The sequence below is a fragment of the Odocoileus virginianus genome, chromosome 16 (assembly GCF_023699985.2).
Source record: "Odocoileus virginianus isolate 20LAN1187 ecotype Illinois chromosome 16, Ovbor_1.2, whole genome shotgun sequence".
Lineage (NCBI taxonomy): Eukaryota > Metazoa > Chordata > Mammalia > Artiodactyla > Cervidae > Odocoileus > Odocoileus virginianus.
The window spans coordinates 25,584,396-25,595,959 of NC_069689.1; positions in this window are offsets into that span (position 1 = coordinate 25,584,396).

The following is an 11,564-nucleotide window of genomic DNA, read 5'->3' on the forward strand; positions in this document are numbered from 1 at the left end:
ACTGTATAGTCCATGGGGTCACAAAGAGTTGGACACAACTGAGCGACTTTCACTTGAATACACTAACGTTTAGCTTTAATGATAACACCACAGAGGCACATTATGGTGAACATTTCCTTTACTTCTCAGAATTTAAAAAGTGTGTATATAGAGATTTTTATCCTAGAGTGTTGTATGGTTCTGCCCTCTAAAGTTTAGCAAAAGGGTCTGTCTTCAGGTGCTCGAAACTGAAGTCCTCATGAAAAGAGGCTGAGTTCATAGTAAGCAGAATTAGAGTTGAAAGGACTTGTATTACACATACTAATTCTTGCATCCACACAAAAATCTAAGCTGCAGACTGGAATGTCACTCCTCTCTATTTACTGAATCCTTATCATTTTTCTTCTCCAAAAGTTGTATGGCTTAAAAGTTGGCTTAAAACTCAACATTCAGAAAACTAAAATCATGGGATCTTGTCCCGTCACTTTATGGCAAATAGATGGGAAAACAGTGGAAATAGTGACAAACTTTATTTTGGGGGCTCTAAAATCACTGTAGATGGTGACTGCAGCCATGAAATTAAAAGATGCTTGCTCCTTGGAAGAAATGCTATGACCAACCTAGACAGCATATTAAAAAGCAGAGACATTACTTTGCCAACAAAGGTCCATCTAGTCAAGGCTATGGTTTTTCCAATGGTCATGTATGGGTGTGAGAGTTGGAGTTTGAAGAATGCTAAGTGCTGAAGAATTGATGCTTTTGAACTGTGGTGTTGGAGAAGACTCATTAGGGTCCCTTGGAGAGCAAGGAGATCTAACCAGTCCATCCTCAAGGAAATCAGTCCTGAATATTCATTGGAAGGACTGATGCTGAAGCTGAAACTCCCAATAATTTGGCCATCTGATATGAAGAACCAACTCATTTGAAAAGACCCTGATGCTGGGAAAGATTGAAGGCCGGAGAAGGGGGTGATAGAGGATGAGATGGTTGGATGGCATCAATGGACATGAGTTTGAATAAATTTTGGGAGCTGGTGATGCACAGGGAGGCCTGGCGTGCTGCAGTCCATGGGGTCACAAAGAGTCGGACACAACTAAGTGACTGAATTGAACTGAAAGTTGCATGGTTTGCTCCCACTTTTATAAGATCCTCACTCTGCGCATACCATCAAAGTGCAAAATATGTGGAGTTTTTTGTCCTTCTAGAAAGACACATATTTCTCCACTTTTGATAAGCATGGGTGAAGACTGGTGGATCCTAAAAGTGTATTTAGTAGCTATGTGTGTGCTTTGTATTCCTTCTATTTACAGCCCAATATCTCCTGTCTTTTCTTCTTTCACTAGGAGATTTTGTAGGTACTGTGACTCAGAGTTTGACTGAGTGCAACACAGTCCTTTTTCATGAACCTTTAAGCTGGGGAATGGTGACCTCTCAAGGAGTAGGAACAGACTGTTACCATTTAGTTTCCTCTAGCACAAAGGTTTATATCTTTAATGTGGAGAGAAAAAAGTTGCTTAATGCCAACAGACACAGGCTGTGTCTCTTATCCACCTCTGAATCAAACACTACATTATCACATCCTCTAAAATCTCATATTATTTTCTACACATGTGGTTTTGTGACTCATCATGGGCACATGGCCAAATAATGCTAATAGTCTAGTTTGGAGGTTCTCGCCTCTCTGAGATCAAATCAGGTGTTGCTTTTCCATTTTGCAATAAATGGAAAACTGTTTTTAAGTCCCATTTTCAGACACTAAACTGGCTCTGGAAGTGTCTGATTAGATTTTATTTACAAGAATTGTACTGTTACTACCTGCAACTGAAAAATTCTATGAAAGGTTTACTCCACAATGAAGTTATTACTGCTGGGGCAATTGGCACTGGGACTTTAAAATAGCAAATCCATCAATCAATGCATGTGTATTTTCCTAGAGACATACCTAAGTAGATAACAATAAATATGGGGAAAGGATAGGTGTATTACAGTACTAAACATATTTGTTTAGAACTTTATAGATCAAACAGCAAAAATTACTAAGAATTTAGGTTATATGAGTAAAAATATTTATCCTATTAAATAAAAATATATCAAATTCTGTCTCTAAGAACAGAGTCAACTTTCTTGTATATGTAGAATATTTATATAAAATCGACTCATTTCAAAAATTAGAAGTAACACAAGCAACAAAAATTAATAACAAAAGTATATACAAGGTATAGGAAAATATCATTTAGGGGGGAAAATTTACCTAATGTCTAAATCAGTGAGTAAAACCAAAAGTTAGTTACATAATTTTTAAAGATAAACAATAATGAGAGCAAAACATGAAAATGTATAGAATTTTCCTAAAACTGTAGTCTCAGAGAAAAATGTATATTTAATGATTTTTCTTATTAAATAAGAAACTATGATCATTAACATTAACTAAGATTCAAATTAAAAGGATAAATCCTAATGTAAATTGCAGTTTTTAAGGATATAAAAATAAGAACAAAGCCTACTAAAGTTTATTAACTTTTCCCAAAACTGTATTCAGAGATAAATACAGTATTTAATGATTTTTTTATTAAACAAAAATAATACTAATATAACTGCTGCTGCTGCTGCGTCACATCAGTCGTGTCCAACTCTGTGCGATCCCATAGACAGCAGCCCACCAGGCTCCTCTGTCCCTGGGATTCTTCAGGCAAGAATACTGGAGTGGGTTGCCATTTCCTTCTCCAATGCTAAGTTTGAGTTTAATAATTATAAGCCAATGTTGTTTATGTAGATTTGAGCAATGTTAAATGACATATAAATACATATATCATGTTTATAAAAAAGGGGACAAAGGCAGTATCATGGAAGAATTTACGATTTCAGGTAATGTATGTTTTTTTCCACAAGCAAGCATAATCCAAAAAGCAAAGATCAAAAAATTTACATATTTAGAAAGACTATGTATTTTAATCATGAATATAATTTAAAATGTGAAAAAAGTATTATCCATTAACTTGAAAAATAGAAAAAGTATAATTTTAGACAGGTATATTATGCATACAGTATATTATTACATATATACTTATACATATATTTTCTCACATGCCCCCCAAAATGTTTAAAATGTTAAAATAAAATGTTTAAAATGAAATAGAAAAAATAAAATGGAAAAATGAAGACATTTAAAGATGAGCAAAATCTCTCCTTATGTTAACTCTAGCACTGACAATTCCATAAGACAAGATTTCCAATTTTTGCTACCAGTCCACAGAGTTCCCCTAGAAGATAGAAATAACAAAAAGACTATAATCCTCTCAGAGAGTGAACTGATCTCTATGGCTAAACAGTTACTATACAATTCCAATGACAATTCCCAGGCCCCATAATTATATCAGTAAGAAATACACTAATAAAGTTGTCTGGACCCAGAAATGGAGAGTATTCTGGTTGACAAGGCTAAGAACCAATTAAGTTTTTGATGAATGAAGAATGCCACTGTAGGAAAAAAAAAAAAAAAAAAGATTTTTTAATGTTTCTGACCAGCATATGAAGTGAATGATATGGAAGAGTTATCACTATGAGTTTTTCAATACTATTATAAAAAGGAAATTTTATATGCTCTTTATTTTTAACCAAATATTTTATTGGGAATTTTCGGGTTTTACATTTACCTGTTGGTTTCTATAAAAGACGTGTTAAAACATCTTTCTGTTTGTGAGTTTCAATCATAGGCTAATACCTAGAATGAAAGAGAGGCCAAGATGAAAAGATAGAAGAAAACTATAAGAGATAATGGTGAAAACAAGAAACAGGTGCAGGGGAGTGGGAGTTAAGGAGTTGGAACTTGTTGTTGGAAAGGGATAATAAAATTATTTATTCTTTAGAATTTTATATAACATGATCTTGATTTGACCATTACTGAAGCATACTAGAGATAAGTGTAGAATATGAAGCAATCCAGAAATTGTGACGGTACAGTGTTCCAGGGTCTATTCAGAAGAAACAAAGATATTGGAAATGAAAAGGAAATGAAAAAATAGACAATCAGCATATAGGTAAAGACAAAGATTCAATCAGCAAGTTAGGAAAGAGAGTCACTTCTCCAATTTAAAGCAGAAATGAATTGAGGTATGGAAAGTATAAAATAAAACTATAGAAGTAAAGAATAAATGCTAAAGTGTATCTTTTTGGGTTTCCCAGGTGGTACAGTGGTAAAGAATCTGCTTGCCAATGCAGGAGATGAAATAGATACAAGTTTGATCCTTGGGTCAAGAAGATCCCCTGGAGAAGTAAGTGACAACCCACTCCAATATTCTTACCCGGAAAATTACATGGACAGAGGAGTCTACAGTCCATGGGGTGAGCTACAGTCCATGGGGCTGCAAAGAGTCCATCATGACAGAGCGCGCGCACACACACACACACACACACACACTCAATATCTTATTCACAGGAGGTTCAAAAATAGAGAAAGAAAAATAGTAAGAAACTTTTGAAAAATTTATAGTAAAGGATTCCCAGAACTAAAGTTTGCTATGTTTTTCCATAGTGCATGTTTAAAAGGAACAAGGTAGCATACAAAAAATAAATTAAGAGCAAAGTTTTCTACCTACATGGGAGTTAAATTCCTGAAATCAAGGATAAAGTGAAGCTTATTAAGTATCTCAGAGACTGACAAAATACCTACAGTTAACTAGCATAAAATTGATAACTGATTTATCTTTAATAATACTGTAGGCAAACAATGCATACAAAGTGGAAAAACAAACTTGGAAAATAAAAGTAAATTTCCAGTAGAGTAATATTTAAATAGTGGTTATTTTCAGACATATAAATGACTCAGAAAACTTATCACCCAGAGACCCTCTCTGAAATGATTATTAAATGCTATCCAAGAAGAAAATATATATATATATATATATATCCAGGAGGAAAATGAAGACATATAAAGTAAGTAACTGAATTTTTTTATTGCCTATCCAATAACAATAGCATTCTCTCATAAAAGTCCAGAACCAAAACGCCAAAGGTTAAAATAATTTTGGAGCTGTACTGGGGAAGACAGAAGAGAAGGGTTAGAGGTAGAAAGTAGAAAGAGGAAGAGAAATAATATTAAAAATAAGCACAGACACAAAAATATGTTAAGGGACAGAATAGACATAATATTTGTCTTTAGAATTTAGAAATAAAACAATAGAAAAATATGTATCAGGCAAACGTTAACCAAACAAGAGAGAAGAAGAAATAGGATGTGAGATGTAGCAGCTGATGTGCCAATAAAAGGGACAATGATTAGCCTCATAATTAACATATTTCTTCCATAAGTTAACATATAAAGCAGATCAACATTAGAAATGATATAGTTACATACCTTTGATCTTGCTATTTCAAAGCATTTTTACCCAAGGAATAGAAAATAAAAAATATTCATAACATCATAAAAATATTATAAAACATTGTCCTCATATTACAGAAAAGTGGCTATTTGAAGAAATACTAAAAATCTTAATTTTATAGGATAAATTCTTAGTTTACAATGCAATGTAATTAGAAATCGATAGTAGAAAGACAATTTTCATAATCTCATAGACAGAAGAGAAAACGCACCCATATTTCACACACTCATTCCTTAATACTCTAAGGATATAGAGGAAATCTATGGAAGTTTTGGAAAAGAACTCCAGCGAAACACCCCAAAACAAAATCTGCTGGAACAAACTAAAATTCACCTATCAGGAAATTTTAAAGGGATAAGGAAAAACAAAAGAGCTAATATGATTAATTATGGAAGACAGAAAAAGTACCATAGATAAATAAACCACCTTATGTTTGAAAACACGTAAGAAAAGATTAGTAGTGAGAGAAAACAAAACAACATGAATATACAAATAATATATATATAGAAAATGATAACTACATAAAATATGGGCAGAGGCTATAAGGAAGCAATTCCTAGGTGAAACATAAAGATGCCACTCAGTGTCAGGAGTACTCAAAGAAATGCAAACTGAAACTAGGAGAAAATATTTTTCATCCACTTGATTGGCAAATTTGAAAGTGTGACTGCACCAAAGTTTAAGGGTATGGGGAAAAGAGAAACCCAAATATACTGCCGGTAAAGCTATATACCACAAGTATTAAAGAACAATTTGGTAATATAAGTAAAGGGAAATGTTACCTTTATAGCCAAGCAATACTCTTAGATTTACATCCTAGGGAAATATATATATAATACACATGGAGATAGGGGTGAAGCTGTTCATTGTGGCATCCTCAGAAACCTTAACGTGCTTTAGCTGGGTCGTGGATAGATAAAATGGGGCATGACACAAGCCATGATACTATGTAATTAAAGAAATAGATCTCAAAATCTATTGATTTTTTTTCAGCATGTCTTAAGTCACTTCATTGTCCGACTCTTTTGTGACCCTATGGACTGTAACCTGCCAGGCTCCTCTGTCCTTGGTATTCTCCAGGAAAGAAAACTAGAATGGGTTGCCATGCCCTCCTCCAGGGGATCTTTCTGACCCAGGGATTGAACCCATGTCTCTTACGTCTCCTGCACTGGCAGACAGGTTCTTTACCACCTGGGAAACCCTTTTTTTGGCAAGGGTTACCTCAAAAAATTAGATGAAAATGTTGCAGTAGAACATAGCATTAAGTATACATAATTTGTAAACCACACATAATACACATTATTACTTACTTGTATGCACATTTGTATATAAATACAGAGATGGAGGACTGGCAATTTAAGTATTTTATTTGTGATAATGTGTTTTAATGATGAGAAGGAAAGTTATTGTATGGGAGATTAAAAACAAAAGTGTGGGATCTGAATTAAGAAGGATGATAAGGTGAATCAACATAAATCTATGCATCTAGATCCAACATGAAATGAATACTTCAAATGCATTAAAAATATGCAGCATAAGTCAAAGAAAATTTTGTTTTTGATAGCCAGGAAAAATAGTTATGTATACCTATTGTATAATAAAGGTCCCAGATTTTGTTTTCTGTATCTATTAATCTATGAAATGCCTGTGAATATGACATTGACAAGAATGTATTGTGTATACACATTTGTATGTATATATATGACATTTTGCAATATTTCCAGCCCATTTAAAACAGAAATATAACCAAATTGAGGTGTTGTTCCTTGTGTCTACAGAGTATGCCAGATGGCTGGCTCAAGGCTGACTTTTAATTGTGCAGAAGACACTACTGACCATAGACATCAAAATGCAGGAATTTCACTTTTTCAGGTAACCCAACAACACAATTTGAAATTAAGTGGACCCACTGAAATTCAAAAAACAGAACTTCCTTCAAATAAATAGAACAGAATGGTTTAAATTCAGGCTTAATAGAAGGCAGTAACATTTCTAAGTGAATGACTAGAACAGTTTTCATGAGGAAATGGATTGTGTACTCCAGTGTGGAAGATTTGATTAGATACTTATGATAATGTGCTTTAGTAATTACATCCAGACAGGTGCTGAGCAGAAGTAATTAAAAAACAAAACAACTTTGAAGATTCTTTTAGATTAAGGTTTAACTAATATTAATAAAACTGAGATAAACAAATTCTATAATTATCCTGTGTGCTGCAAATGACTGATAAATTAATGAATATTTGTCCCATTTCCATAGCTTCCCCAGACCATTTCTTGCTGCTATTTCTTATGCCCGTGGCTAGGGACATCCCTGGTCACTTCATCTCTTCTCCTGGCCTTGATGTTGCTTCTTTTACTGCCTCATAAGATAACTTTTCCAAATTGCCCTAAACTCTGGGTACATGCTCGGTGTATACATGAAACAATTTTCTCATGATAACATCTTCTGATTCAATAATTATAATCTTCCTATTTAGCAGAAATGTATTTAAAATTCATTTAATAAGACAAAAATAGGGCCCAATTAGTTTCTTACAACCTCTTATACAACTCTTGGATTGTTTTTGACTTTATATAATCCTCATACTATAATATCCTGATTCAAATCCTTCCAAAGACTGACTCAAAAGAAGTTCTATGTGGCATCACACAGGACATCCCAAGTCATCTGTTCTCATTGGCAGTTCCCATGTGTTCCTGAAGCTCCTAAACCAGCCTGAAGCACTCTCCCTATTCCTCCCCTAAATGATTCTGTTTCACATCAGGTAAACCGCTTTGGAGATTAAGGGTTGTGCTTCCCACCTGATCAGTTTCTGTCCGTTCTCACTGGCAGTTATCTCTTAACCTAGGAGTATCTGATCGGGCACCTGGGTTAAAAGAAATTAATCTTATCCCCTTGCCCTCAAATTTCTGAGTTCCTGGAGTAACATATAAACAATAAATATTTCCTCTTAACTTCAAATTTAATCTGCATATATAAAGATTAAGATTTAATCTTTATGTATAATCAAGAAAAGTGTTAAAATTCAATCTTCATGTATAATCAAAGAAAAGTGTGGCCTATAGTGTGGCAGTAGGCCACAATAGGAATGTCATGGGCTATTGATAAAACAAATTTCAAAATATTAATTCATTAAAGAGCATTTAAACCCTTACAATATGGGGCTCCTACATACATCTTCCCTCCATTTATTTCCCTAATACACAGTCTACAATCCAGACAAACCAAACTACAGCTAATTGAGTATGTCTATGTTTTGTTTATGTTAGTTTTGAATTTGTCTATGTTTTGCATCTGCTATTTCTTATTCTAGTAATGCAAAAAGAAGAAAAAAAGCTTAAAACCTTTCAGATTTTGACTTCCAATAAGATGTATATTTTAAAGACCAACCAACCACACCCAAATATATGAATATATGCCTGAATATAGGTATAAAAGAAAAAAACTTTCACATAAAAATCCTTAATCTTACTACATGATACATCTCAAAATTTCATCTATTTAAAAACTGATTACAATTTAATGGACTGATTTTGTGAATTTTAAAGTATCACGTCACTAAACTAAGGAGAAAACAAACCCAAAAGAATTGACTTCTCTTTCCACTTAGGTAGTCTCCGGTTCTTATTATCATTGTATTTAGTGTCCACCTGTATTACAGATACCAAGCTTCATTAAAATTTACTTGACTATCATCACCATGTACTCTTTAGATTGAAGTCCCTTTAAATTCATCTTTGTATCTACAAATCTCAGTACAGTGATTGACATATAAGAGGCATGTTGACATATAAGAGGCATTGACATATAAGAGAAATGTTTCTTCATTGAATATAAGAACACTTACAGACTTCCCTGGTGGCCCAGTGGCTAAGACTTTGTTTTCCAATGCAGAGGGTGCAGGTTTGATTCCCTGGTCAAGGAACCAAGATCCCACATACCTCATAGCCAAAAAACCAAAGCATGGAAGCAATGTGGTAACAAATTCAAAAAAGACTTTAAAAATGGTCCACACTGAAACAAAACAATCTTAAAAAAAAATACTGAAAATATTCCCTCAAACATATTTGAAAAGCTTAAAATGAAAAATTATGAGAAAAAAAAAATCATGAGAAACGCTGTGCTGGAGGAAGCAAGCTGGAATCAAGATTGTCAGGAGAAATATCAATAACCTCAGATATGCAGATGACACCACCCTTAGGGCAGAAAGTGAAGAACTAAAGAGCCTCTTGATGAAAGTGAAGAAAGAGAGTAAGAAAGTTTGCTTAAAGCTCAACATTCAGAAAACTAAGATCATGGCATCCAGTCCCATCACTTCATGGAAAATAAATGGGGAAACAGTGGAAACAGTGGCGGACTTTATTTTTCTGGGCTTCAAAATCACCGCAGATGGTGATTTCAGCCATGAAATTAAAAGATGCTTATTCCTTGGGAGTGAAGTTATGACCAAGCTAGACAGCATGTTTGCAGAGACATTACTTTGTCAACAAAGGTCCATCTAGTCAAGGCTGTGGTTTATCCAGTGGTCATGTATGGATGTGAGAGTTGGACTGTGAAGAAAGCTGAGCGCCAAAGAATTGATGCTTTTGAACTGTGGTGTTGGAGAAGACTCTTGAGAGTCCAACCAGTCCATCCTAAAGGAGGTCAGTCCTGGGTGTTCATTGGAAGGACTGATGCTGGAGCTGAAACTCCAGTACTTTGGCCACCTCATGCAAAAAGCTGACTCATTGGAAAAGACCCTGATGCTGGGAAAGATTGAGGGCAGGAGGAGAAGGGGATGACAGAGGATGAGATGGTTGGATGGCATCACCAACTCAATGGACATGGGTTTGGGTGAACTCTGGGACTTGGTGATGGACAGGGAGGCCTGGTGTGCTGCGGTTCATGGATCGCAAAGAGTTGGACATGACTGAGCAACTGAACTGAACTGTACTGAAAGTGAAAAAAGTTACATTACTGATACTTAGTTCAATAAGACAGTAGAATGGAGAAAACATGCTATGGTCCATTATAATAAAGGCCCAGATTAGATAACATGTGAAAATAACTGACTCATTTAAGAGTCAGTGTTAGAGACTGAATGTGTCACCCGTCCAAGACTGATATGTTGAAATACCATGAATTGATTTATTGATATCAAGAGGTGGGGCCTTTGAGAGGTAATTAGGCTCAGATGGGGTCATGAGGGTTGAGTCTTCATAAATGAGATTAATGCCCTATGAGAGTCCCAAGTTTCCTTCAGCTCCTTACTCTGCCATGTGAGGACACAAGAAGTTGGTAGTCTGCAACCCAGAAGCAGTTAACTGTACTGACATCCTGATCTTGGACTTCCTTCCACCCTTTAGAGCTGTGAGAAATAAACTTCTGTTGCTTATTAGACCACCCAGCCTATAGTAATTTTGTTATAGCAGTCTGAGGTGTGAAAGACTCCTAGAAATGGCCAATTTTTCCTCTCTAGTCTCTAAGAAGGCAGGAAGATTTTTGAAATAGTTCATTCTTATTTGCTGCTGCTGCTGCTAAGTCGCTTCAGTAATGTCCAACTCTTTGTGGCACTATGGACTGTAGCTGGCCAGGCTTCTTTGTCCATGGGATTCTCCAGGCAAGAATACTGGAGTGGGTTGCCATGCCTTCTTCCAGGGAATCTTCCTGACTCAGGGATTGAACCTGCACCTCTTATGTCTCCTGCCTTGGCAGGCAAGTTCTTTACCACTAGCACCCTGGGAAGCCCTCATTCTTACTTACATCAAAAACAATAATAAAATGAAACATTTTGATGATTATTTACTTAGCCTTCAGAACTCTGAAAAACATTCCTGTCCACACCGATTTTTTTTCTGGTTAGGCCAGAAATAGACAAAATAAGAGTTCTTTTTTCTATTTCTTAAAATCTTTACTCAAAAATGCTTGAGCAAAAAGAGATTTAGAGCCTGATGTGTTTTAACGTGATGAAATTATTTTTTTAATCTGAAATAATTTTATAAGAACATTATAGACTTATAAAATTTCAAGATTTTATTTCTAAAGCTTTAAGCCTACGTGTTAGGGCAAATAAGTGTAGTTAGATACTGTTTCTTCTAAGATTTGGAGGTTTCACAGTTACAGTTTACCTTCCTATGAGTTATTTTGGATAAGTGATTTGTGAACTCTGTAAGTGTATTAACACTTGCAGACAGTTTTACTCTCAGAAGCAGGGGAAAAGTTTC